Raw genomic sequence first — 27,549 nt, 5'->3', positions numbered from 1 at the left:
AAACACTGTCCCCCGTGAGGAGACAGCCTAACAACAAATCAAGGGCTAGATAAGAGAGTATGGGGGGATACACGTAAACATAAAACCAATAGGGAAGGGGAAGGGAAGAGCACATACCTGTTGGAATTCAGGACATCACTCTGGCTGTCCTGGATAGCTCGAACCCCTGCCAGTGGGCTCAGAGACCTTGGCACAGAGCCCAAGACACCTGTGACCCTGATTATAACCCACAGAAAAAAAATACCAACCTTATATGAGGGTCTGCAAACCACAAAAGTATAAGTAGAATAATAGTTAGGTTGTCATGGGGTGAAAAATAGATTTCTAATGCATCTCGGGGTCACTCTGACCCCCAGACACACCAATGACTGAAGGGAAATATCCTAACAAACAACAAAGCTTCTAGACAAATGTATGTAGCAAATAAGGACAGACAAGCTACAGGGACAGGGTTCGGAGAATGGACAGGGAAGGATCTGGAAATACCAGGACTACCATGGGGAAAGGCAGGAAAACAGGTGGTAAGCAACTTTAGGGAGACACTACTAGGAAAACTGAACAGGGGTGAATAGGAACAAACCATTACAACATTTTAAACAATTTTTTTAAACAAATAAACTTCAAAACTCCACTGCCACACTCATAGAAAGTAAGTCTTGTGCAGGAGGGGGAAAAAAGTTCAACACAACCCACATTCTGTCCAACCTCTTGTCCACTCTTGCTCAGTGTCTGAGGGCTGAGCAAATAAATTAAGACTCAACACACATAAAATCAGACATCTGTGGTTTTGTCCCCATCAGATATATGGATATACATATACTTGCAATGCTTTTTAATGCAAAATTTTTTGTATCTACACTTAATTACAAGGAAGCTTACACCTTTGTAAATATCAGGCATAAATAGCACTATAAATTAAAAAAATTGAAATTTACACCTAAAACAAGCTACAGGTAAATCTCCCAATTTAGTAAAATGAATTCTGTATGTGTGCACTTTTTCATCTAGCTACATCCATATAAAAAAAATGGACTTCTTATCAACTGACTCTGTTTCCCTTCTTGGTAGGATTACAACTGTGGAAAGTACTCATGCACAATCACATCAGTTTCATCTGGGTGGGCTTCTTCTTTCAACACTCAAATTCACTTTTGAATCACAGATTTCAAGACCTCAAGAAAAATCACCACATTTCTTGAGTACTTGGGAGAGGGAAAAAAAAAAGAAAAAACAAGAAAATACACAAACAACAAAACAAAAAACCCTAAACAATTTCTGTGTCCATACAAAAAAAAATTCTCCGCTTGATTTCAGTGAAAGCAAAAGTACAAAAAGCACAACCAGGGCTAAGGATGACTCAATGCTTTTTCATTAACCCTGACTGGATGAAAACAGTTACAATTAAAACTTGATGGTTTTGGCAAACACTTGCAACACAGGACATTGCATCTGCCATCACAAATGCATAAAACATATAAAGATGTTGCTTAAATACATGAAAAGCTTGGTTATTTTTCTTGCTATTCTTTAAACATCAGCATTCTGAATATCCATGGAAGAGGTCGCATTTGTGAACAGCCAGGAAAGAGATCTGAGGGTCCCACTTAATAGCAAGTTGGACAATAGATAAATCAATGGTATACCCTGGAAGCCAAAAGGTTCCTGGAGAGCATCAAACATTGCATCAACAGCTGGTTGAGGAATGCGACTATCCCACTCTGCTCTGCACTCTGTGCTGGTTTAAGGATTTCAATATAAAAAGGACATCAAGGTATTAAAATGTGTCTAGAGAAGGGGACCAAGGTGGTGAAAGGCCTCAAGGGCAAGACTTCGTAAGCCTTGCCTTGTAAGAGCAGCTGAGGTCACTTGGTTTGTTCAGCTTGGAGAAGATGCAGATGTCAACAAGTCCAACAGAATCACAGAATTCATTCCATGCTTCAATGAGACCATTTCTCTTGCTGCTACCTCTAAATTAGGTAAAAGAATAGCAAAAGCTATTTGTTTTACACATAAAAATGAATATTCATCCCTGTCTTATCAAAGAAGTTACATAGCACTAAGTCTGGGACTTATTCAAATTTATCATGTTAATCACAAACTTTAGATAATGCAGTGTTTTTAATTACTGCTGCATAAAATTGAGAGGCAAAAAGAATTTGAAACTGAAAAACAAATATGTCATCCTTAAAAAAATATTTTCAGGTTGCAGAAGCAATTCTAAGTCCAACCATCACTTGTCAAACTAATATAAATAACACTAATGTCAAACAAAATAGGACATTTCTTAAGCCTTTGGGACTCAAAGGAAAGTGCACAGATGGTTTAGCAAAGGCAGGGAGGCAGGAAGGAACACAATAAATGGGGAAGTGGAACAGAACTGAACTTCCAGCACATAGCTGGGGTAAGGAATGTGAAAGGCAATTTTTCTATGTTTTCCATATAACTTTGAGCAAGAAGGATCTTCCAGTAGCAAGGGGGAAAAAAACCCCACAATCTCAATCAAAGAAAAAATCCCACCAAAACAGAAGTTATAGATTATCATTCGGAGTATAAATATTAGTACATTCTGAACATAATGAAATTAAGAGAGAAGTACATATACAGTGCTTGTGAGTACACCAGAAAGTAAAGGGGGTTTAGGAATTTACAAGATATTCAGTATAGAATTTAACAGTTCACTTTTAGGAAAACTCAAGTTTTAAACTGAGAGAAGTACAACTTCCACTCTTTTTTCTGTACTAAAACCACATATGTACCCACATGAACTGTCCCCTCCCATTCTAGCAAAAGTCCCTTTGGTAATCATATTTCCAAAGTAAGAGAGATGTTAATGAAAACAGCCCCAGATTTTTTCCCACAACAAGAAGCATAAGAGAATATAATTAAAATTATATTGTTACATTTGGATTTGCTGCCAAATTCTTTTAGCAAGTAATTCCAGATACACAAACAGGAAAAGATTTTATGTTATTTTTACTGGCAGAGTCCCAACAACCTGTCCACAGTCCATGACTGCTCATACAGCTGCATATTTCCCGCTGCAGACCCCTCACTGCAGATACCCAATTCATTTTTTTTAGTTACAACACCAACTATACTGAAAATTCAACTAGAAACAATTCCAACACAAGCTGCATCATTAGGCTTGAAGACATTATGCATGCCCTACCACAGTCTGGCAAATAAACATCACATTGAAATAGTTTCCAGCATAACCAAGGGGGTTTTTACTTAGTATAAAGATTAAAAAATATAATTTTTATTTTATTTTTAAAATTTAATAGCATGGTAATTAAATTTCTCTTGACTTTCAGATACACGAACATCCTCATGGTTAGATTTGTCTAAACAGCGCTATGCAAAGTAAAACCTAACACAAAATTTGAAAGAAAACAAAACAGAAAAAAATTCTACTGTGGCAAGTAAAAAATGCCTAACCTAATTAGTTATTAGATGATTAAAACTATTTATTTAATAAAGACAGACAAATAAAGGTACAGACATTCACAATAAGAAAGCTCTCTGTTCAACTATGCTTTATTGGCAATATAAAATTTGAGCTTAAATCAAGTAAATATAGAACAACTCCACTGTCCCACAGCTGGAAGAAGCTACTTTCCTTATGGACATAAAAATCCCTAACCATAAACTTGTGGCTAAAATAGCCTGTATAAAACCGGATGAGGTTTTCCAAAAAATGAGTGCAGTCACGTCATCTCCTTTCAAAACCCACTCAAATTTTGCCTGAGCCAAATGTCAGGTCATTTCAGGCTCCAAAAACAGCAACCAGGCAAACGTAGCTTTATTTTTAAGGATCTCTAGACTAGCAAAACATTGAGTAAGACTAGGAAGCAATATCCAGCATTGGCGACTGAAGATTTTTCTGATTATTATATCAATTATGAGAAAATGAGTGATGTAGCAAAATCGCAAACAAAATAATAAATGTTACCTTCTGCTTGCCTACAGAGAGACAATTATTGAGCATTCTGCTATTTTAGCGCTAGTTCACAATGTGACTTTCTAGTAAATGAAGAATTGGCTTTACAGAATTGATATCACATACAAGTAAATTAATATAAACCTTACTGTAGACCTTCAGCACATATAAGGGAGACGTACAAGAGTAATCAGAAAAGCTTTTTACCAAGACATGTAGTGACAGAACATGGGCAATGGTTTGAAACTGAAAGAGGGTAGGTTGGACATAAGTAAGAAATTCTTTACAATGAGGGTAATGAGATGCTGGAAGAGATTGTCCAGGGGGGTTGTGGATGCCTCATCATTAAATTCAGGCTGGATGGGGCTTTGAGCAACCTGACCTTGTGAAAGATATCCCTGACCATGTCACAGGTGTTGGAACCAGATGACTTTCAAGATCCACTTCCAACCCAAACCATTCAATGATTTCAAGCTCACATTTACATACATTTTTGAGTATGCCAAAAGAAAGAAAAGTTGGCGCTTTTTTTTTTCACTAAAAATCTGAAGTTTTCATAGATGGTAGCTTGAGATTTAGTACTGAAAAAACACTTAAGTATTGATAAAACAGCTACTAATGTGAAGCAAAGAAAAGCCTCATCAGTAGTTTATTGTTTTTCTGCACTCTTATAAGAAATTCCATAAGCACACAACTGAACCTATGCAGATGAAAGTGAACAGCACACAGCCTTTTCACTTCTCAGGGCTAAGAAAAAGCTGTACAGATGCTGCAGCTATGCAGCACACGCATTGCACATTCATTGTCCCATGAATACTGTCCAGTTTAATCACCTTGCAAAGTTTTTGGGTTTTTAATGCCTAGGAAAATCAAAAAGAAGCTTCTCTCTCACCACAACTGACAAAGCCTTATAAAACTGTCATGCTATGCATTGAACCCCTCCTTTTTAGTAGAGCTGGGAAGAATATCAGTTTCCTAGAGGCTGGTAAAAAGGTTCAGCTATAGCCAGTCAAGAAAGAATTGCCCGAAAGCTGAGAAACAGAACGGGAGACGGAATAGAACATGGAAAAGGTTAAGAAAATTTGCTAAGCTGCCAGAAGATGATGTAAGGAACTGAACTTTACCCCAAGACATGCCTGCAGCTAAAATAGCCAATTACTATGATAGAAAGACAAGGAAAAGAAGCAGTAAGATAAAGCTAGAATGCTTTACAGAAAAGCAAAACTTCCATTCAGAAATAAATGTAAGTTTGAAAGCATCAGCTTGGGGCAAGGAGTATGGGAAAAATAAAAAATAAAGAGCTGCAAGGTAACTCATGAAGTAGGCAAATCAAAGTTTCATGTATTTTTAAAGTTGAAATAGGGCAAGATCACAAACATTTCCATTTCAGCAGGAGCAAAGTGCCAAATATATTTATCAATGTAACAATAAAAATTCAGTCCTGCTTAAATCTATAAGAGTGTCCTTCTGCTTCCATTTAATAACATTTTAATATTTATTGACACAGCTCAAATACTGGACAACAAAAAAAAGTAGCAGTATTTATCACCTCTTTCAAAGGTTCATGTTTTTTATTCTTACCTTAATGAAAATAAAAGATTTTCACATGCAGACGACAAAAAAAAAAAAAAAAAAAAATTCAATGCACCAAGACCCAGGAAGATGATCTTTCTCTTTCCTCCTGATACTGATAAGATACCAGAAACATGGGCTTTTTTTCATTATGTACTGCATATAGCAAGGAAATTAGGCATGAGGTTCAGAAAGAAAAGTGATAGGATTTCTTGACCTTTTTCAAGTCAGGAATATCTGCTAGTACTGCTAGTGAGAAAGACACCTTTTCCTTTGAATGAAGATGTTCTTGCTACCTTTGTTTGGGCACAGAAGTCACAATTAAATGTCAACATCTGCCAAAGAAAGCATTACAGACTACAGCAGCTGCTTTGATGAAAACTATGTACTATTACTCTTTCCTATTTTACTATTACTGGCCAGAGTAACACCCTCATCCTGAAAAAGTGGCATTTAAAGCTACAGCTCTACTTTCTCAAAGTGAGAAAGAGCTTTGGCGTTATACACAATTAATTTTAATAATTTTGTTCCTCAGGTCATGCTTTAACAGATTTCCCTAATTCCTCTTTACTGGCACATTTCCATTTATAGTTGATATGTATCCAAACTGTTGAGTGTCCCAGGCATTCTTCCAGCACCACTTTCTACCTGGGCTTCTCCAATCTGCTTCAACCATGATAATATTTTGCCTGGCTATCAATGTCAACTTATGTCCATCTATGGCAAAGGAGTACATCTATATATTCACTTTTTTTTCCTCTAATATATTTTCATATATCTGTCCATCTATTTATTTGCTAATAATACAACTTAATAGCTCATCTTCATATTAAGCTCACTTAATATGAAGATGGTTCCCTTTAGATGTGCTTCCCAGCTGCCAATCTGTTATTCTGATTTTTAAAAATCCTCTCACTCCAACATAGCCCATTGCTGTCATCAAACATTAAGATTTATCTTGCCCCACCTATGGTTCTCTTCATTGACTACTGTACTTCCACTGTTGCGAAAACATAGGAACATTAAAAGGATTCCTTCATCTCACATGAGTCACATTTGTCACTTAAACTAAAAGAAAAAGCATAAAAGAAAACTGCAATTCAAAAAGTAAATCTAAGAACTTTCCATCTAGATAGTGTCATCATGGTTCTCTTCAACAGGTCTTCGTAGTTTGAAAAAACAGATAAAATTCTCAAACAGCACAATCTTTGCTTTGAGCACTCACTTTCTACCAAGATTATTAGAGAAAATGCATTTAATCTCTCTATAGTTAAATAAACTGAAATCATTGAGTAAGTCTTCAAAGAATACCACTATAATCAAGCTGACAGGAAAAGATCAAAATCAGCAGGGTAAGCATCTTTAAATTTCGGCAGGTACAGTTGTACAGAGAGCTGAAGTCAGTATCTGCCACAGGTACTTTGAAAGGCACCAGCCTGTAGTTTGTCTTTGTGCTACTTCAACGTATGCTGAGCAGGACTGAGATCTTAAATTATGAAGTTGAAAATTTAAAGGATCAAATTTCAGAGTATATGCCTATATGCCATTTATTTCTGATAACATAAGTTCACAGTATATAAGAAATTTAGGTACTGACTATAACTTGCTTACTGCATACCATTTGCTGGGGCTAGGTGTATGACACCTTTCATCTACGTAAGCATTTAAAATAAATGTCAAAATACATGAACATAAATTGGGCAGAGAAGAAATTAAGTTCTGTACATACAAACAAATGCATGGTATTCAAAAATATTGCATGAATGTATTGTAATAATAGATTTAATTCTTTCCACAAGATGCTTTTCACCATATGTTTTAATAAATAACAGCTTAAAATTTTTATTTAGCAAAAGTGTCTTTGATCAACACAGTTTAGCCATACTTTACTATTGCGACTGCTACTTCCAACAACATTAATTTGATTTTTAACAAGTATGACATGCATCTTAGAAGGAAGTTCAGTTTAAAGACCTGTGAAATCAATCCAAAGAGGCATCACCAGCAGGTCAGTGGAGGTGATTCTGCCCCTTTATTTCACTCTCATGAGATCCCACCTGAAATACTGCATTCAGTTGTGGGATGCTCAGCACAGGGAGAACATTGGTCTGCTACAATGAGTCTAGAGAAGGCCCAAGAAGATGATTAGAAGGATGGAAGTGATGCCTTGAGAGGCTGACCTGGAACAGAGACTAGACAGAGCTAAGAGAATAAAGTAGATATTTATTAAAAGGCCTTAAAGGACGCACCTTGGGCAGTACAAGAGCCTGGCCAGGGCTACATCCGAGATGGACCCAAAAGGGTCACAAAATGGATGACCAGTCACAAGGTCTCACACTTTTGTAAGTTTTGTTCCATTTGCATATTGGATTTAATTGTCCAGTCATAGCTTCAGATTATGAAGTCCAATCCTCCTTGTTTTATCTTCTTCACTTCACTGTTATTTATACCTTTTGGCCTGAAGCTCATAAGGGTTGCCCTTGGTCTCAAGCTGGAAAAGGATTGTTTTGTCTACCTACCCTGTAAAGAGAACCTACTAGCATTTTATATGAAGCTCAGAGCTACACCCCTAGGCAACACAGAATCTGAAATCTATGAAAGCTAAAACTTAAGGCATCAAAAGACATCTCCTAGAAGGAAAGGCTGGGATAATTGGGATTGTTCAGCCTGGAGAAGAATGGGCTGCAGGGCAACCTAATTGTGGCCTTCCGGTGCCTGAAAGGAGCCTATGAGTAAGATGGAGAGGGACTTTTCCCAAGAACATGTAGTGACAGGACAAGAGGGAATGGATTCAAACAGAGCATAGGTTTACATTAGATATTAGGAAGACACTCTTTATTGTGAAGGTGGTGAGGCATTGGAACAGGTTGGCCACAGTCGTGGATGCCCCAACCCTGGAAGTGTTCAAGGCCAGGCTGGATGGGGGTCTGAGTAACCTGGTCTGGTGGAAAGAGTCCCTGCCCATGGCAGAGAGGTTGGAACAGATGATCTTTAAGGTCCCTTCCAACCCTAACCATTTTGTAAATCTCTGATTTTATAAATCAATTTAAAAAGATGCAGTATTCAAAAGTGCAGATATCAAAAGACTTTTACAGAAAACACTAATGAGTTTACTAATGACAAGGGAAAAAAAGTCTTCATAGCCTTGTGGAGCACCCAAGAAGAAAAATGAAATCTCTATGAGTATTTAAGCCACAAATACTGAAAAAGTAATTCAGCTTGGCGCAACAACTCATCAGAGAAACAATTGTGATACAAAGGCAAAATGCTGTGGAAATTGCTCTAGGGAACTGTGACCACAGCATGGGTTCTTTTACAATCCTTTCAAGAAAGGACACAGCACAAAGGAGAAATTACCAGGGAGAAAGATACTTTCTAAAACAGGTAGTTAGAGGAATTTGAAAGACAAAAGTTGTATTTTGGAAAAAGCGTTCATCCAGAAAATTACCTCTTTCCTCCAAGTGAACTTCTAAAGCAGCACTTTTCTTTTTAATCTGGTTATATGCATACTGCTAATTTCCTAGCAACTGTAGGTGAATCTTCTCTTACAAAACTAAGAAAATTGTTGAGAAGATTCTTAAATTATTTAGATGCATAAGTCTGACTTAAGGCCAGAAAGCTTTGTGCTGTCATTTATCTATACCATTTTTAGTGGCTAAAATTACGGTTATTTTTCATATCATAACCTGCATATCAACATTTGATGATGTATCAAATCTACATGAGACCTGACAAAAGGGATCCATAAATGCCACAGGAGAAAGGATTCCTTGTTATGATAACTCTGAACAAAGAAAAGAAGTGATCTCTTCAAGATAGCAGTGTCCACCCCCTTGCAGCTACAGAGAAGCAGAAGGAACATTAACAAGCCCTTCACTGATGTTCCATGGATGTGAGACATTCCATAGCACTTGTCAAATACTTTGTGTTGCCCTAATTTCTCAAACATTCAATTTGAGACTACATATCACTTAAAAGACAACTTGCTAGAAAATAAATATTCAAGGAACAGGATTTAAAAAGTTTGTTGCCACATTGCCAAGCCATCATACTTCACCCCCACCCCTCAGAAGCCTCTACCAAAGGTTATGTATGAAAATGGGACAAACATCCACTTCATTTCTAAAGGAAATCCCTTGGCACAGGTCTGGGTACTGCAGATTATATAGCAAGGGGAGGTCTGAGAGCCATATGTGACATTTGGAAGGCCACATGTGGATTCATAATTCTGCTAACAGTAAGATTTCATGGTCATACATCAGGATCATGAATAACATCAGGTGTTCCAGGAGAAGGAAACATTCTAAACTGAAGTTATAAAAGTTCTGTATTCAGAAATTGTGAGCACTTCATGTAACACCTGCCCCTTCTATGAAGAACATGGAAAGGCTGCCAGAAAGCCTAGTAGTTTATCCTAGGGTCACCTTGAGTGAGGCACCAGAATTACTTTCAGGTAACCTCTGCCTGCCTCAGGACCTTCTTCCAGACCCATACCAGAGGCACAGTCTAGAAACAAATTCACAGAGACATCAGACAAGTTTCCTGGAACTCACTGATTTCCCCTAAGATACCAAGGAAGAGCTAGACAAGATTTGCATCTACAGATACTAATTTTTGCCAGTTAGGCAAGAAGGAAATTGAAGGGTAAAGACAGATATGTTCTGCCTAGAGGACACACATTCTTTTAGATATATCCTAGAGAACCTGACCAAGCAGTAAAAATGTGGAAGTTGACACTGGAAGTCAGAACAGTCCCTTTCCACTCATCGCTCCCAGACCTGCTCTTACATGAAAATCTTCTCAGAGATACCAAAATTTTAGGCTAGATAGATGTAAAAGTAACTTAATCTGATTCAGCAGAATAAAAAGACAGATGTGACACCCTGACAATTAGGAGAATTCAGATCTAGCATAGCACCTGTATCCAACAGGAGAAGACACAAGCTTTCCCCAGCTTCAAGATAAGAGGAAAATAATTGTAGCAGCATATGTCACAGTTGCGATGGCTGTGATATACAGAGTATCGCCATACCCCACCAGAAGTCTTCAAGCATCTGCCCATGCAGAGTAACATCAAACCACACCACAAGGCTGCAAGCATCTGCCTTTCTTGGTCTTCAGCCCAACCTTTTATACCCTCCTGTTGATGCACTGCACCTGTGTGCCCTCTGCTCCCTTTGGTGGTTGGTCAGTGCCCCTGGGCACTCCCTGGCTCGTTACCTTCAATGCTGCTCACCTGCCTCTCACAGCTGCACCCACTGGGGACAGGGCTCAGCCACAGCCCCACTCCCAATTACCACAAACTGTGTATCTACAAATAACGACTCGTAATTCTATCATGCAAGATAGGCAAGTAAGTCCTGAACTCAGGTACCACCGTGGCTAGAACACACCTCTGGAGACTCCAGCCCTTCCAACATTCTAGTTCTCTATTGTTTTCTGTCACTCAGTAAATGCTTAGCTACTTAAAACTGAAAACTTTTTACACTGCAAGACATCCAGGCTTGATTTCAGGCCAAACACAGCCATCCTACTCCTGGTGCTGCTATGTCAACTCTCTCCTGGCTATGACTGGGACAGATTATCAAGTGAAGTAGCATCGTAATGAACAAACAGAGCACACAATTGTTTGTTTTAAGTGCCCACTCCAGGGTGAAGGAGGGAACTTGAGTGTTTCAAGCCACTTGTTCAGTCTAGAAATAAATACAATAAACATGGAGCATTACCAAGTTGCTTTGAATTATTTTTCTCTCTAGATCTCCTATCCAGTGTGTATTTCAGTCTGAAAAGCCAAACATCACAACTACTGACTCTTAACACCTGCTCACTTCCCCATATTTTAAACACCTCAGACAATGTTCAGACCTATTCTCCTGGTCATGAGCAGGAAAAGGATCAGACTCATGTAGCAAGTTATTGGCCTGGAGAAACAAAGTCTTGAGGATTAAAGAGGAAATCTAAGCCGGTTTTGAATGGGTAACATGGGCAGAACCTGGCCAAAACTACTCACTGCCCATGCTAGGAGCACATACTCATGCTGCTTAAGCCTCCTTCACCAATAAAAGGTGAAAGATGGAGCACCAAGTATGGAAGGCACTTGAGAAGACACTCATGCCTCTCATTGTCTCCAAATTCTATACTTGTCTGGTCCAGAATTGTGTGCTGTGAGCTAGTAATCACTTGCCTGCTGAGCAATGGCAGAGTGCTGCTCAAGCTTTGCTGTTTTCAGTCTGTCAAGACAGGGTTCCTTTGGTTGTCACCTCCTTCCTGCCAGCAAAGGTTGGCTACAAAAAGACATTCACCTGCCCTGTAACTGGACTTCCATAAAAATTACACAAGAAGCACTAGAAGTTGCAGTCTGAATCGTGGTTGGTGCATGCTTTGCCACTGGGAAGAACCCATTTATCCAGCAGGTTTTTGTGATTTGGGTGCCAAGCATAGCAGGAGTTGTCCCATGAAAAAAAAAAAGAACTTTTTTCTTTTTTCCTTCCGCCTTTGCCTTTCTTGATTCTGAATAACTAAGAGGCCTGTAATTCAAAACTCTGCATCATTCAGGCCAGCAAAAGGAAAAAAAATTAAGCTAAGACTCATCATTGCTGGCTGTCTGTGGTTAGTAGAGGACTTTCTGTTCAGAGCTGTGAGAATGACTGGAACTCAGGCTGCAACAGGGAGTGGGAAAAAGCTATGGGAAAACGTTGTCACCTTATTGCAGGGGTTCCATACTGCTGTCTCCTTAACACAAAAGTTGCATACCTTCTTGGTGTTCCTCGTGGACAGCTCCTTCAAGCACTGACCCCCTTCTTCTCCACAAAGCAGCCAACCAACTCCAGTACCCCTCTCCACCAGCCACCCCACTCTTTTATAGCACTTTTCTTCTCATTGGTTACAGCTGTGGCCTGTTAAAGTCAGGCCTGTTCCCAACCTGTGACAATTGGCCCAGCTGTAGCTCCTTAGGGGTAAGATTACTTTCTACACTATCTTCATTTTCTTTTATTCTATCCCCCTACAGGAAAAAATGTAAGGAAGAACATCCTTACTCACGAAAGGAAGCACCATCATGCATTGGAAGGTCTCATACCAGCACAGACTGTATCAATACTGGCTCAGTATTGAGTATGGGTAATACACATCACAATGTGTATGTGTATACCATTGTGATTACCCATGGCTTCATAGTCCCCAGGCCAATGTAACACCCAGCTGTGTTCTCCGGGCACAGAAGAAGAAAGAAAATCAGAAGAAAATTAATTGGACTGTTGCACAATACAGTCAGCACCTTGCATTCTTAAAAATGTTTAGCCATCTTGATGAGCCTACAGGAAGCTCTCATAACTTGGGATGTAAGCCTGAGCATCTAGAGGATATGAAGTTGTACACAAGTTGCTACTTGGTGTTACAATCAAGGGCAATTTTCCCACAAATAAACTCAGATTCATAATTTTAGAGTGTCATCTAACATTTCTAGTCTTTATGAACAATCATGCATAGAATTTTATGTCTTAAACACAGTCACAGTACTCCACTTTACCTAAATAGAATTTATGCCCGCTGGACACAGTAACTAGAGGGTTAGTGGAATCTGAGTGAGAAACAAACATTCTTTCTGCATGAATCATGCTGCTGAAACAGCAGATTGAAATTATTTTAGAGAGGAATGAAGAGTTTAGGTCTCTCTTATTGGTTCTATAAGGGCACAGCTTCTCTCTAATTCACTATTCCTAAAAGTGAAGTGTTGAATGTGCCTTCTTTCTTTCAGCTTCTTTACTTCAACTATTCAATACAGTTATCCAAACAGTCCCCAAGGCTTATACACAAAATCTGCAATTACCTTCTATGGACCAAAAATAAAAAGGGAAACATACCCCATTCTATAACAAAATGGCAAATTTTACAACCTTACATAGAATGGAGGGCTCTCCTGTTGATGCTTTCTTGTTCCAGGAATTATGCACTCAATAGTGAATAAATTCTATTATAATACTAAAACTGATTTATTTCTACTGGAACATGGAAGATGATTCCTTCTAATCAGGAACTCAGCACCAAAATAGAGTGGACCTTCAAAAAAAGCATGAAACAATCAGGCTTTGCTGTTGTTTGATGCAATTGTCTATCCAAGCATAATATTCAAGTCTTTCTATTGTATACACTTCCAGCACAGTTGGTATATGGGTATTCAAGTAACAAAAATGTGATTTTTTTGTTTGAGTTTCTTATTTTTAACTTTGAGACTGCTTTTATTAGATCTTCCAGTATTTTTCTCACTCATGATACATCTCATAGCTATGTGAAAGGGATGTTTTCTTCTATGGTACCAAAGGTGTTGGCATGGCAGGCAGGAGGGAGATAGAACAATCTTTGATTACATATTCACTTCCCACTGCTCGCCAGTGATAATTCTCTATTAGAGACAGTGATTCTAGCTGCCATCAGCCAAGATGAACGTGCCAAATCCAATTGTCTGTGTTAGCCTTTATATCCAACTCCAAAGCTTCCACTCGCTTCCCAGAAACACTTCCATTTAAAGCATTCAGATTGTACTAGCTTTATCCTCACATGCATTTTTATTTCTCCTCCTTTTTTTGCAGAACTGTAGAAAAATAAGCAAAGCTTCTTTTAATTTTCAGATGAATTGCAAAAGGAAAATCAATGTAAACTGAAGTAACAGAATTCCAATTTATTACTATTAGGAAAGGAGAACTACAGCATTGAGTAATATTGCAGTTACCAAGCTAAAGAGTCTCCTCATCTATTGCAAATTTAAATTTATTTCTTTTCTTGCCTAACCTACCCTTTATTTCTTCTAGCAGCACTGGTTTTATTGTCTAATCAATACAATTTTTAATGACTGATGTAGAATGCAACATAACTGGTTTCAAGTACCAACTGCAACATGCATTACAGAATTACTTTCACTTTAAACAATTAACCAGCTGCAAAATGGTCAAAACCAAATGAAATCCTCATTCAGAGAGGATTTTTTCTTCTATCTACTACACAAAAATTGTATCTACATTTCTATTTCTAGTAATGCCATAGCCAGTACTATTCTATACCAGGATAAATGTAGAGAATTCAGCTGTAGCAGTCATCTTTTAAAACAGAAATATTGTTAGTAGTACCTTTTTTCATAACAAATGACAGATAATAAAATGAAACAAGTGAAAAACCTTGAGGTTTATTTTCTATTCATGTTAGTCCCCTATATTTAATTACTGGTTTCTGACAAAAACTTCCTCACCAAAATGGTTAAACAGTATTTGTTTTTTCCAGAAATTTCAATTTTACAGAGAAAGTACCACAGAATTTACATTATTTTTTTAACTCACCCTTACAACTTTACAAGAATTTAATTACTATTAAAATTCTGGGGCCTGGATGATGATATGCAATTGGATTTAATTCAGTATAATTAGACTGAGCCAATAGCTAACACATTTTCAATTTGACGCAAGTAAGATTTTCTCTTTTTTTCCCTTGCTATGTGTCAGCAATAACAGTTCTGTTAAGATCAGTATAGTTAATTATTTCTTTGCCTAACTGAAGCAGCAACATTACTGGGAAAAGTCTCTAGACAAGAGGATAACAGCCTGCATACAAAAATCTGACAGATCATTGCACCGATGTACAGTAACTGCTTTAAGGGTGAAAAATAATTGTCTTTGCTTTGCTTTATGTCTGCTTAGCACATAATCCACATCCTGTTATGATGTTGGACTTAAAACCCAATTATGAACAAAAAAAAGATACATATATTGGGCTTCATTTCTGGCCTTGCCTATCGGTGCATTTCCCATTCACTCTGGAATTGACTCTCCTCATTCACATACCATAAATGACAGATGTTGGTATTTTCATCATATTGATTTCAACATACTTGGAGCAGGAAGCTATTTAGTGCTTTTTTCACAGAAGTGAGTAATATAAAATGACCATATACATAACACAGCAATGGCAACCTAAAGATGAGGCAATCTTATGATATTTTAAGAAAACTACTTTAGGTTACATATCACATAGTTAATCAGTTTTATGCAAGATAATCACCCTCAATCAGAGTAAGCAAGCAGAATTTAAAACCTTTTTAAATGTGATTTACTTTTAATTTGTTTTGATTACATTTATGGCCTTAAAATACAAAAAAATATGCCTTTTTAAATTGTCTCTCCTGAAATACTTAGGCTGAAATCACTGAAAAAATCCATATCTTTTTTGTCTTAACATGATAATGGATTTATTATGTTGCTTCATTATCTAACAGAAGTGTCTTTAGAGCTGACATTTCTATGCATAAAACCTAAATTTATGGTCCAAATGTCAGCTGAAAAAGACTCTCAGTTGTGTTTCCTGCTGTCTCTCTCAGCTCAGTCTCTTTTTACAAAAACAGCAATACAAACACTCCACAGAAATAAAAGGAGTGAGGAAAAAGGATGCATACAGACTCCACAAGCAACCAACATCCCAGCAACTCTCTTCAAAAGTATGGATGACCATTCTGAGGATAAGTACATGTGTCAGAAATGACAGTCAATTTGTCACTACAAAGTCAATGCAACAAAATCCTTCCAGATTTCTCGCAGGCATTGTATACAGACTCCCCATAAAAATTGCAGTGAAATTGTGGAAGCAGCTCAGTTGCTACTCTGTGGCCTAAAGAAAAACTATTTCATTTGCCAGACGCCCAGAAAAATCTCCTACGCATACCAGCACGCTCTGTTTGCATGTAATCAGAGTACACTGAAGAAGCTACAAACTTATATTTAGGCATCACTAAGGAAAACTAGTGATGGAGGGAAGAGAAGCATGCAGACAGTTTGATGTAGGGAAAATGTACCCAGAGTGCATGCCAAAATCTGCTAAATTTATTTAAAGGTAATTTGGAAAAGATGGCTGCAAAAAATAATCAGGAATTATCTTTTATACACTTTTCTAGCTCCGCTACTTCTCTGACTGCCTGTCTAAATTGAATCAGCTTCTATGGTTTGTGCCAATGAATCAAAGAACAATCCACTGCTGCTTGCTCCAGTCCCAGATTCCATGCTCCATGCCATTTCTGCTCTGGCTGTGAAGAAAATGAGTTTACTACAGTCTTCCATGCATGTCTTCAGTAGATCTCAACCTTGAACAGGGATTTCACAAGCTCTCCTCTTAATCTGATCTGTTTCAACAACAAACAGCCCATCAAAGAGGTGAAAATTTCACTTGCAAAGATGACATCCTGATCTCATTATAGTCAATTGCAAAACTCCTCACAGACAAGTAAAATCCTTGACCTCTTCAATCAAGGTCCTAGTACTGTTAAAATTAGTGTCACCTTAGGCAAATTTTTAGAAGATGTCATTTCCTTTCACCTTCTTTTGAAATCTGCATTTTCTTCATAATCTGGATCAGTATAAATGACACACATTAGCACAAGGAAGAAGGATGGTTGATCAGCTCTCAGAAGTCCTAAAGGAAGTCTCATCACATTAATAGACTGATACTGATCCAGTCACAGGTGTCTCACTAAAATGCTACAAAAACCTAGGGTTACACACCCATTAATGACATAAAACCTGTGCCTGTTATCACTGGTTTCTGAAGAAGGCCTCTGCACCAAAAAATCCGCTTACTAACTTCATTTTCCAGTCAAAAGGAAGCCTTGAACTCTTGCTCCAACTGCTCAAAAGATAGCAATACCTAACTACATTTTCATAACAGAATTTCTTTTTTTGGAGGGAGGTGGAAGCATATAGCCAGATGGAGTGGAAGACAAGGTGTATGTGATGGCAGAGAACAAATATAAACACAGTCTTCCAAGACACTCCGAGTAAGCAACCTGGATATACTGAGAGCAGTTAAATATTCTCTTAGGTGGCTTCTTCATTCACAGTCTTCATAAGAAGCTAATGTTTGAAATAGGAGAGCTAGCAGCCCTTAAAGATTTTACTTATCTTTTCTTTGTTACACTCTGCTCAGCAGTATTTGGAGTTCTGTGCAGACTGCCCACCTTCAGGCACGGAATGTACACATGCAAGAGGAAGGGACTGCTAGGCTGGTATTGCAGTGGGTAACCACAAATTAAACTTACAAATGTAATTTACAAATGAAAATACCTTTCTCTGATTCATACCTTGGCTTGGATTCCCCCCCTGAACTACTGACTCTGGTAGGCTGTGGTCCTGATTGCCGCAGGATTGCATCTTGACGAAGTCTTTACTCTGTTCCTGTGGTTGAGATTCAACTTCAGCCCCCTGCTGCTTCCTAATTGCTCTGATTTTTATGGAAGGAAAACTGAGTACACTGAGGCCAAAAAGAATCCTATAGCAACCTCCAGCTAGATCCCTGGTGCTGATTATGGCAGTCAGGAGGGCAGACCTAAACCACATTAGAGGACTATGATGTGTTTCAGGTATTGAAAATTATTTTCCATTGCAACCCACTGATCTTTCAATTTATAATGTGGTTTCAGAGAATATAGAGAGTAATTATTTATATCCCAAGTAAAACAGGTTCAACTCCAAATGAAATATCAAAAATCTGCTTAACTAATAGTATGACTTTTTAATCAATGTTGGTTGTATTGACTGCCAAAAGGGGAAACACAAAAGATTGGAATGGCAACCGTTTGTATTTTATATTGTCCACACATTCCTTCAGTTTTAACCTACAGTTTTATATATGGACAACTGAAGAGCTATCTATCTATGAAACAAATGAATAATTTACACATTTTATGCACCAAATAGTTACTATGTGCAGCTGCCATCTGCAGCTGCCTTTCCATTGCAGCTGTGTCACCTTTCACCAAAGCTTCTAGAGCAGTGTTTGCCTTCCTGCCCTTGGCACTGTAAAAGGCTGAGGCACCAAAGGCACTGTGCAGCACCTCTTCCTTTATGAATAAGTTCAGGCTCAATGTTCATGTATCTTGTATGCACACCAGATTGGCATCCTTCAGGACTGCCAATTTCTCTTGTGCACTGGACATCACCTTTTCAAAATACTCTTTAGACCAGGTGTTTGCCTCTCTTGCAGGTTAATAGAGCATGGAAACAAAATCTGGACTCAGTGAAGATGACAGTAGAGGCTCATGCATGCTCAGACTAAACCAGAAAACCAGACTCAAGTCTGAATAAAACACCAAGAGTGACAATCATCCATTCTAGAGAAGGAGCACTCTGTACCTAGAACAGAAATGAGCTAAAAGGCTGAGCATCTCAAAGCAGAAATCAAATGAAGAGATATAGAATCCATCATCTTCAACTCCAAAACTGAGGAACTGGGGACAAATAAAAGACATACTGTAAGGAATCATCTTCTTACTGGCACTACTGAGCAACCTTCACTGAAAAGCATTTCATTTTCTTAAACAAACACAGCTTACAGTTATGCAATAGATTTAAAACAAACTATCCTAATAGTTGCTACATATCATAAACAAACTTCAACAATCATGATTAGTGAATGACCAATGTTAACATTATATTAAAAATACCATTAACAATAAATTACTGGAAAATAAGAACAAATATTGGCTTCCTATTACTTTTCCATCTCATAATCAACATCATACATTGAGTTAATGCTAATTAATTCAAGTAAACATCTGCTTGAATGTTGTGTAACCAAAAGTTTTCAATCACTTTTCCCTATAAAGGAATGTCTAAATTGCATATCACTTTGTCCACCTTGACTGGGCAAAAATGCATGAACAGTAAAATCTAACCAAACCAAAGACCTGTTCAAAATCCAACACCTTTTCCCCAGATACTCAATAGCAAATGATAAGGAAAAGTGAGGAAGTGCAATGCAACCATGTGAATGGTACCTTCTTGAAATACTCTGAAGCCTCCAGAGTATTTGCTGGTTGGGGACATTCTGATTCAGAAGCATTATACCTCTGCTTTCTAGCCTTTGGTCTTTTTTTTTTTTCTTTTCTTTTTTCATCTAGGAATTTGTCTAAATCTTTTTTTGACCTCATGTTAACTTTTTGCATTGACAAACTTCTTTGGCAGAAAGTTATACAAATATATATTGTACAAAAATTGAGAAGTATGGAGAAGTGTGGGTATATCCTCACAGGAAAGGTCTAAGCTGGCTTCAAAGTATTGAAACATAGTTTTGAGCAGTAGCTAAGCACTATTTCACTGTAATTTTTTTAGCTGCTTGAAGATGAATCTATAGATTAGCAGCACAAATAAACTTTGTAATTTATTATTAAAGTTGTAACAATAAATTCAAGACTAGCTCAGTCTTACCCAGCACACACCAATGTTCCCAACACATTCATTACAAGTTACATTGTAGGTGGCAATTAGGTGGCCATTGAGAAAGGAAAAAATTCTTTGGTCGTGTATGATCATCCTAATTTAAAAACTCAAAACCAAAAGAAGAAAATGAAAGGTGATTTCATCAAGTAATGTTAGCTCTAAATTGCCTTACTCATCTATCAGTTTCAACAAACAGTATAACATTAAGTGATTCAGCAATGCAATATTCTCTGCCTATTTATCTGGAAATCATTACTGAAGCTTTGAAGCATGAAAAATATGTTTTATCATAGAATAGCCTAATGTTCAGTCTTTACATGAGAGCCATCTTTAATTTAACTCAACAGATGTATTATGTACCTTCTACTTAATTATAGCAACTTAAAGAACATTTTCTTACTTTTGAGGAGACTGGAAAACTGATGAATAGTCATTCCTTTAATTTGAATTCATATGAAAAATTCATGTAAACAGCATGCTTATAGGACACAGCATACAATCCTCAACAAATCTGGCCAGAACTCTTTTGTAAAAGGGAAAAAGCCTCACTCCTGTGATGCACTAAGCTCCCTCAGCTAAAAGGTTCAGCTATGACTATGCTGCAAGCCACAATACTTTCTATGGCAGTTTCAGCACACATACCCTAAGTAGCTTTAAATTAGCTCGTCTGAATACTGGTGAATATAAACCAAGAATATTACAAACACTCTGATAAATATGTGCTTAATTTACCAATTTGGAGATTATTAGACTACATCCCAACTCTTTTGCCATTTTTCATTGGTAGAGTTTGGATTTGATTGCTTTCAAAGCAACATTTCGCCTACTAACCTTCAGCTGAATACTAAGAAACTAACTGCTGCAGCTACATTTAGGTACCATCAGTATTCATGGCAATTCATACAATTTTCAGGACAGGTAAACTTAAATTTGATACATATTTTCAGTATGCAAGTAATATCTCTAACAGCAAGTTCTATGGGGCTATTTCAGGTAGTGAGATGAAAAACTGAAAGTCATTTTCCAGTGTACATGCTTTTTAGAAAGTACATAGTTTTTATAACTGAATCTCTTTTTAATGTTATTTTTATCACGAAATTACAAAATACATATGCCACTTAATTATAGTATTTTCTTTTTTTTTTCCACAGAAATAAATTCTAATAGGAACAACTGCTCTAAATGAAGCACGTACTGACTTCCAGCAGTGAAGACACTATTTCGCTTTTGTTTTTAAGCTGCTCTGGGAGCAGGAAGATGCTGGTGAACTGGAGATACACAGCAGCTTACAAATTACTGTTCCCATTTAGTCATGTAGACCAAGCTTCATTTGTGGAAAAGCAATTTAATGGAAAACCAAACACTACTGTTTTCAAAACTAACATTTTATAGTCAGATTCAAAACATTTGGGTGTATTAGACATTTACACAGACTTACAGAGGAATTTGACACTGAGACTCATTGCTTTGGGTAGGCTTAACTATGGTGCTGGGTTTGCATCAAGTTGGTCACCAAGAAGTAAAATGGCATGTTTTTCTCTTTTTTGGAATTCTGAACTGACAATTACATTTTTGTTAAAAAGACAGCTATTTCAATATTTATATGAAGAAACTTGTGCCAGTGGTACACAAACACGACTGACTGCAGCTTTTCTCTGGAGCCATGACATGTTTATTTCCAGTGTTTTGGACCACATCTTTGTCATGACAATGAAAAAGAGGCCTTAAAAAGTATATTATTTGCATCGTTCATGGTAGAAACTTCTATAAAATTTGAGACATAGCTATTTTACACAAATAACAATGCAACTTAAGTGTATGAAGGGATGGAATTGCCTTCCAAGATTGCTCTGGTGTTATGACAGTGAACAAGCTGGCATCTCTTTCTGAACAAAGTAGGTGTTCCTGGTACAAAACACTTAGGAGCTGGGGCCACTGATACAGAAATGTATTGGACAAGAGAAAAAATTTAGAGACACTAAGCAACAAGATAACTTCAAAAGATACAGGGATGCTGTTGCAGAGTAGGGTGTGTGGGGAGAGAAGATAGGAGCGGGACAAAACATTAGAGTAGGACAGGACATTTGAAAAACCTGAATGTGAAATACCTTCCTTTTTTTGTTCATGAGTTCTCATCACAGCTACAGGCCTTTGTGAGCTTGCAAATTAAATCCTGAATAACTGTCACAAAACTATTCTTCTGTCACAGAAAACAAAATGTCAAGGAACTAAAGCTGACAATGTTGAAAGACAAATGTTTAAAATTCCTCAGTTTCTGTGTCAGCACTTGTTCTGTGCTGTTTGTGACAGAAAATCTCAACAACTTTTGCATCAAAAATGCACATTCATGTATTTTCATGTCAAAAGGTCTCCACAATCCACCTCACCACTTCTTCAAAGATCGGCTTGTTTTAAATATTTGTCTACACTTAAATTCCCATGTTGTTTAACAGTGGGTTTAGACCTCATCAGAGCACTTGAAAATATAAACTGCTGTGGGCTTGGGGTAGGTATTAAAAGATGAATATGCATTTTGTGCATTACAAGTAATACCTGGGGGTTTTTCTATAGGAGCGATAAGCATGAATGATTACTGATTGCTATTATGTTCCATTTCATATCAAAACTCAGGCATTTTAGATGACTCAAAACAACTGTACCTTTGCTGGAAGCTACTTCCTCACGCCCTGCGCTGCCAGCCGGGAAGCTGCCAGCCGGGAAGCTGCCGGCCGGGATGCACACACCGCTTTGGCACCGCGAATACAATTACACAAAAATCTGGCCACCCACCCGGCACGGGAACGGGACGGGACGGGAGGAGATGGGAACGAGACGGGACGGGACGGGACGGGACGGGACGGGACGGGACGCACCCGCCTCCGGCTGCCGCCTGCTGCGGGCACTCCGACACGGGCCCCGCGGTGGTGCCCGAGGAGGGCGCACCCGGCGTCGCCCACCTGCTCGGGGCAGCTCCCCCGGCGCCCTCCGGAGCTCCGCGGTCCCAGCCGGGAGCTGGCAGCGCCCGCCGAGCTCCGGCAGCCGTTCTCCGGCCGGCACCCCGACTCTGCCGCGGCCCCGCCGGACGCGGGGCTCGCACAGGATCCCCCGGAGCCCGAAACGCACACCCGCCGGGCAGGGCGAGCGCTCGGGGAGCTGCGCTTCCACTCGCCCTCCCGCCAAGTAAAACTTGCCAGGGGCGGCTGTGTCCTCCCTGCCCCGCCACCTTGCCAGCCCTTCCAGGGTGCAACTTCCCGAAACCTCCCCGAAGGTCCCGAAAACACCGCCCCGGCAGGTCCTGGCGGCGGGACCGGCCGGCCCCGCACTCGCTGCCCGCCGCAGCCGGGCGGGACGGAGCGGAGCGGAGCGGAGGGGCAGCCGGCCGGTGCCACTCACCTTCCCGCTGCTCCGCCTTATCTCTTGGCTCGCGGGCTGCAACTTCCAGCGCTGCCCCCAACTGCCATCTTCCACCGGAGCCACGGGGGAGCGAGCGGCGCGGCGCGGCGAGGAAAAGTTGCGGCCGCGGCGGCGACGAGGTGGCGATTAAGTGGCGACGAGGTGGCGATGAGGTGGCGATTAGGCTACGATTCGGTGGCCATCGCGCCGGCGGGGCGAGCCTGTGCCGTGCGCGGCGGGCGGGGCGGCGGCAGCTGGCGCGGGGCTGCGCGCTGCGATCGCCGCCCGTGGCGACGCGGGGAGGATTTGCTAAAAATAGCGGCTGGCTCGCTCGGCTCGGCGCGGCGCGGGGGGAGGCGGGGAGGCGGCCGGGCTGCAGCGCTCCCCGCCGCGGCCGCTGGGGGCCGAGCGGGCCGGGCCTCGCAGCGCCCGCAGCGCCGGGCGGGCTCGGGGCACAGAGGGCCCGGGGGCTGCGGGGCCCGGCCCGCCGAGGGACGGCTGGCGGCGGAGCCCGGGGTTATTGCACGGCGCCTTCCCGCTGGCGGCCCCGCCAGCCCTCGCGATAGGACACACACACCTGCCAGCCCTGCCAGCCCAGGGACAGCGGGGCCGCAGGGACTGAGAGGGGACGCGCGTCTGGGACCGCACCGCGCTGCTGCCACCGCGTCCCGGCTTTCGGCGACACAGGGAGAAAGGTGGAACAGGCTGCGAATGTGATTCTGATCCCCTGTCACAGCCCGGGATGACTGCACGTTTCTCTAGTGCTGCCTTCCTGTCATGGTCTTCTTATCAGCCTCAGTATTTCTTAGTATCTTCAACTAGAGGATGCCCACCTCTCTGAATGCACACTCAGTCTCTGGTAGCGATCAAGAGTCTCCAGAATTCTCTTCCTAAATCAGCTTTATACAGCATATGACACTTTGGTCAATGGAATCTCTCTTAGCCACGTTTATTTCTAATCTAAATTGTTTGATAGATCTCTTCATTACTCAGGAAAGAAAGGGTCTCCTTTTATTTCTCCCCTTGCAGAGAAAGATGGGAAAGATTAGGAGTTTAGTTCTTGGATATCTAAGCAATCAAGAAAAAAAAAAAAAAAAAAAAAAAAAAAAAAAGCTGTCTTCTACCTAAAGTCTTTGGAAAATTCATGCTGCATTTTAATTGATTTTTTTTTTGAGATTGATTATATTTATTCTTTCTAGTTTGTATCACTTTCAGATGTGCTTTTCTGAAACAAATGTTTCTAATTGTTGTTTCCAAGTTTCCTAGACTGATGAAGAACTAGTTAAGCTAGAAAAAAGGTAAAGCTGCTAAAAACAGAGGTTTGGAATTTGGGCCTGAATGTCATTTATTGCTCAAGGAATAAAACAGATTAAAACTCAACTGTGGTAAACAGTTGTTTTTGTGACCCTCAAAATAAATGTCACTTCTCAAAACTAGAAATAGAACTGTGTCTGAGTATGTTTCAGCTTGGAGAGGAATCTCATTATTTTGTTTTGGTTTGTGTTTTAGTTTGGGAGTCAGTTTCAGTGGAATTGCTGGCTTTAAGGCATGGAGTGCCGTGTGACAGATCCAAGTCCAGCCTGGCTAATGAAATCACGCAGCACTGTTTCCTTGACAGATCAATACACTTCAAACTGATCCATAACTTTTGTTTCATTATATACTCTTGCCCTCTGTCTACTCAAAGGAAGCATCAGCATTATAATTAGGTTTCAAAAGACTAGTCACCATTCTAATGCTATATTGGGAACTCCTGAATTTTTATTGGAAAACAACAGGCATCTCTGAGACACCTTCATGTTTGGATACTGCTGTGCTTGCCCCACTTATTTCCACTCAGTGCTAACAAATATAATAAAGTGCTGGTGCATTGTAGTTTTATTCAACAGTCTTTATCTTGCTTTTGCTATATCTACTCATGCTGTTCCATTTCTTCATTATCTACTTCTAATCCTACAGACCAAAAAATGATTTACAGGCTTGACTGACTTGCTGGAGTGAATATGTGCAGTTCTTCATTCAAATGTAGCATTCCCTATGTTATCACTGTCTTTCTGAGTTATTACAAACATTTACTGAAAGTCATGGGGATGACAAAAGAATGTGCTGTGCCTGCATTATAAGCTTAATTTATAAAACTTGAGATGGGGTGCTGAAATCTTTAAAAGATTTTTATCCCTAAAAAGAGACACACATCATCCTTGAAGCTTCATCTCTGCCACATTGCGAACTGGTGTCTGCTGACTTTGAAGGCTACAATGCCCTTCAAATGTAATTTAATTTGCAATAATTACTGGATTTTTGAATGGAAAAAACTTGCATATTTATCCCACAGATCATTAGAATGGTCATTTTTTTGGGAGGGCCACAAACACTTTTGGAAACCGCACTGAAAAAGAAGAATTGTCTTCTCCATGTTTCCTTACTTTACATAGTGCCTAGTGAAAGCACTGGGAGAAATGAACATTTTTTCTCTTTTTTTCCCCAGTCAAATAGAAACACTGAAAATACTGAAAACTAATATACATAAAACACTGTAACATTCAGTAAACCATTTGACACATATTTTAGTGTGGTTGACACTGTGGAGAAATAGCTTTTGGAAATTCCATGCTTTCACTGGAAACTAACTTAGGTATTACAAAGGCCCTGAGGTATAACAGCTCGTCAAGCAGTACCCAAGACACAAAAAGTGGTGAGCAATTCTCTCATTATGATACTGAAAGGGAACGTGTAGGATGTTCTGTACTGTGTGACCATTAAAAATTAAGATGATATTCAGCTATATCCCTTTCCAATAAAGTTTGTAAATCATCATTTCACAAAAAGTGAAACCAATCAAGATGAACAGAAAAACCCTTGGACATTTAACAAGACCAAACTGAACTTCCAATGTACACGTGCTTGTTTAATTGTGGGTCTGAGTAAGATTATTTTACTAAAAAAATTGCATTAAGTCCTTCTTTAAAATTTTAAGATTTGTCTTCCCTAAGAAGACCATCAAAATTTGGTGAGATGAAAGGGTGTAACTTATTTGTGATGTCTGTTAGACTGAGAATTAGTTAATAGCTCTTCTTTTGGGTGCGTCTTCCAGTCTTTTAGCAAGTACTTGCTCAGTAGCTCATAAACCTTTTTTATGTGTTTTAGATAGGGTATAATTGTTGATTTTGTTTACAGAAAGTGGTTGGGTATTTTCCTGGGAAAAGATCAGCCATATAGCTGATCGGTTTTACACAATTTCTAAATAACTTCTTAACTGCCACAGTTAATTGCAATCTAAGTAAATTAACACAGATGCCAACATTTTGAAGATAATGGGATTTTTCAGACTAACATGAAAAAAAAGAATTATTTTATATATACTTAAATGGCTTATGATAATATATTTCCCACACACCAGAGATAATTTAATGTGTGATTAGCTCTTTCAGTGCCTGGGCTTTCAGGAATGTGTACACAAACCTACATTCAACAAGACTATTCAAGTGGTAAAAAATTAAACATGTTATTACACATTTGTTTTAGTGCCAGGGGTTAGCCAATATTTGGAAATTTGTGGGCTTTTTTAAAAAACATGATAAAATCAAGTGGTGTTTGACCCTGACCTATTTGTATGCAGAGGATACAGACATATCTTGTTCCTGTGAATGCAGCAAGTCATGAAATGAGTGACCATACTGGTCTGCTCACTTAAATTGCCAACCCTGCACACAGCCATGCCCCCAAAGTGGTTCTTTTACTCACACAAGCAAGGGTGCTTAAGTGCCCCTAATGCTGTGGTAAGCAGCACAGAACTCACAGTCATATGAAAAGGGGATCTAAATACAATGCTTGGGTGTCTGTTGAAAGATTTCCCATTAGTTTTTGAACTAATTGGAGCTGAAGCTGAGTCCTGTCCTTGCTTTCCTATACTACTCTTGATCCTGAATCCTCTTCTGCCCATATCATAAACACCTCTGATTGTTGCAGTTTTGTCTGCTTTTTGTCCAAATTATTTTTCCCATTTTCAATGTTGCCTAACTATCTGCACTTTGTTTTGAAGACACTGGTATGTCCCATCATACTGGTGCGAGGGACCCCTCAGTTATCCTAACCCTGCTCTGATCTCTGACCTTGTCTTCTACTCATTCTGAAGCAGGTGCCTTTCTCAAAGTCATCTGACAGTAGACTCCAGTGATGGTCTTATCTGGAGTCTTGCTCAGGGAGAGCAGCAAATTCTGTCACTCTATCCCTGTTTACATATTCGTGATGTTTTCTTGCTGTCTCCTTGATATTCTGATGTCCTTGCTTCTTCCTGGCATAAATATGTACAGTTCCAGCAAAAGAGTGCATTTGTATTCACACTTTATCTTGACTTACAGACTGAGCACCTTTTTCTGTCTTATGCTGATCTCC

The 27,549-nt window shown here is 39.3% G+C and overlaps 1 protein-coding gene across 1 annotated transcript in view; it reads right to left on the bottom strand.

Moving 5' to 3' along the window:
- HDAC9 (histone deacetylase 9) overlaps positions 1-23,354 on the bottom strand; it is a 455,676-nt gene extending 432,322 nt beyond the window's left edge. The window contains exon 1 of the mRNA XM_059466708.1: positions 23,155-23,354. The gene's annotated coding sequence lies outside the window, so the exon portion shown is untranslated. The remainder of the gene's footprint in view (positions 1-23,154) is intronic.
- Positions 23,355-27,549: the final 4,195 nt, after the last annotated feature.

This window comes from Ammospiza nelsoni, chromosome 1 (assembly GCF_027579445.1).
Source record: "Ammospiza nelsoni isolate bAmmNel1 chromosome 1, bAmmNel1.pri, whole genome shotgun sequence".
NCBI classification, from domain to species: Eukaryota; Metazoa; Chordata; class Aves; order Passeriformes; family Passerellidae; genus Ammospiza; species Ammospiza nelsoni.
This window is presented reverse-complemented; position numbering and strand designations above follow the sequence as displayed.